We start from the raw sequence: 2,500 nt of genomic DNA, 5'->3' as shown, positions 1-2,500 counted from the left end.
AGGCCTTTTATCTCGTACTCCGTGAAGCACATACACGCACGCACACATACACACTCACTTGCACACGCACACACACACACACACACACACACACACACACACACACACACACACACACACACACACACACACACACACACACACACACACATATGCAAATATCCTCACACAGTATATTATATTACATAAGAGTATACACTCACACACACACACACACACACACACACACACACACCACACCACACCACACCACACCACACCACACCACATTACAAAACCACAAAAAATCATATATATTATACACCACCACCACCACCACTACCAACCGCCACCACCACCACCACCACCACCACCACCAGCGCATGCCAGGTGTAGAATCCTCGTCATTATCCAGGTCAGGTGTGTGTGCTGTTCGCCGACACCTGCGTTTAGGCGACATAAAAATGCTGTGAATATATTGTTGTATGTTGTTACTGCCTGTCGTCACTGGTGCAGCAGGGAAATGATGGCTGTTTGTCAGTGTGTGTGTGTGTGTGTGTGTGTGTGTATTTGTTCGTCTTGCCGCTCCTGTTCTTGCTATTTTGAGGAAGGAAGGCTGGGAGGACGAGGAGGAGGTTGGGGGAACAGAAGGGAAGGTGGATAAGGGGTTCAGGAAAGATAAGGGATTAGAGGTGGAAAGGCAGGGGTAGGAAAGGGTGGAATGAAGGAAGGTGGAGAAAAAATGTTTTATTAGGGAGGGAAGAAGAGAAGAAAGCATGGAGTGGTAGAAGAGAAAGAAAAAGTGGTGAAGGGTATCAGGAAGGAAAATAATGGAAAAGGAGTATGGAAAGCTGGAATGAAAGAAGAAGAGAAGGGAGAGTGAAGATATGGAAGAGAAGAAATAGTGAGGAAGGAGGAGGAAGTCAGGAAGAAAAGTAAGGGAAATGTGTGTGTGTGTGTGTGTGTGTGTGTGTGTGTGTGTGTGTGTGTGTGTGTCCATGTCCATATTAGGAACAGAACATTAAGAACATGAGTGCACACAAATTAAATCATCTGGTAACACTGAACCCTTCCATCCGTGACACGTGAATCACCTCCAGGAAGCGGCCACTCAATAGTCACCTGTTTATTTCTTCACCTGAGCTGCACAAGTGACAACAAGCACTGACTAGTAATAAACACATAGTAATAATAGAATAAGTTAATAAGTGAATAATAGATAGGACATTAATGAGATCTTGATGCACACCTTGCATTAATTATCACAGAATAAAGGAAAAAAATCTATGTTGAATGTTTGAGCTCTAATAACGAAAATAAAAAATAACTTAGCTTTTTTTTTTTTGTATTATTTTAGTTAAAGAACAATGACTTCAGTTCAGCAAAGAAGACATAATAATAACTAAAAACAAAACCAGGAAAAACAGATTCTAAAAAACAAATTGAGAAAAAAAAATGGATAATAGATAGAACATAAATGAAATTTTGACTTTCACCTTGCATTAATCATCAGAGAGTAAGGAAAGCAAGTTAATGTAGAATGTTTGACCTATAAAAACAAAACAAAAGACAGATTCTAAAAAAAAGAACTCTGAAAAATGGATAATAGATAGAACATTAATAAAATCTTGACGTCCTTTTTGCATTAATTATCAGAGCGTAAAGAAAACAGATCAGTGTAAAATATTTGACCTTTATAAACGAAAATAGATAAATAAATAAGCTTTTTTAATATTTTTAGTGAAAGAACAAACAATGAGTGACATTCAACAACAGAAACATGAGAAAAATTCAAACAAAATGAGAAAAAAATCAATTGTGATTACGAAAAATACCCCAAAACGTCAACATTATTATAAATCATCACTCTGCAACAAAAATCCTCTACAATATTCAACACAGTAAACAAATTCAACAAAAACACAGCCACGCTCTAATAACAAAAAAAAAAAAAGATAAAAGAGAATTGCCTTTGTAATCATTTATTGTACGAAAATCAAAATCCCCACACTATTTAACAAGCCAGACACGAAAATAGGTAAAAAAAAATATATGGGATGGCAAAAAAGATATATACAAAAATGAAATAGTGATAAAAAGATTCAACATTGTAATAATTTTAAGTAGAAAAACAAAGGATGCATTTACACACACACACACACACACACACACACACACACACACACACACACACACACACACACACACACACACACACACACACACACCTAGCCCCTCTCCCCTTTAAAATAACAGCTACAAAAACAATTCCCTCATATTACACTGAAAACAAAACACGCAACACTGACAGACATTCAAGGACAAAACCCATTAATCTGTGTTAAGAACTTAGAGAAAATATGAATCTTGCATTAAAAAAACACTTGAAAGTACAACCAAGTGTTAATTAAAGATGAAACTCAGGTAATGTAGAATTTAATTAAAGGAGACAGGTGGCGTGAGGTTTGAAGGGAGAGGGGAGAGAGAGAGAGAGAGAGAGAGAGAGAGAGAGAGAGAGAGA

At 37.3% G+C, this 2,500-nt stretch overlaps 1 protein-coding gene across 3 annotated transcripts in view; it reads right to left on the bottom strand.

The window, feature by feature from the left end:
- LOC123509910 (kin of IRRE-like protein 1) overlaps positions 1-2,500 on the bottom strand; it is a 43,002-nt gene that overhangs the window by 4,667 nt on the left and 35,835 nt on the right. Inside the window, exon 7 of one of the 3 annotated variants that reach the window (XM_045264529.1) lies at positions 317-422. The exons of the other annotated variants lie outside the window; for them this stretch is intronic. The gene's annotated coding sequence lies outside the window, so the exon portion shown is untranslated. Of the gene's footprint in view, positions 1-316; positions 423-2,500 lie in introns of those variants that run through there. 3 annotated transcript variants of the gene reach the window in all.

Source organism: Portunus trituberculatus, chromosome 27 (genome assembly GCF_017591435.1).
Source record: "Portunus trituberculatus isolate SZX2019 chromosome 27, ASM1759143v1, whole genome shotgun sequence".
In the NCBI taxonomy this organism is placed as follows: Eukaryota; Metazoa; Arthropoda; class Malacostraca; order Decapoda; family Portunidae; genus Portunus; species Portunus trituberculatus.
Note: the sequence above shows the minus strand (reverse complement) of the source record. Positions and strands in the feature narration are given on the sequence as shown.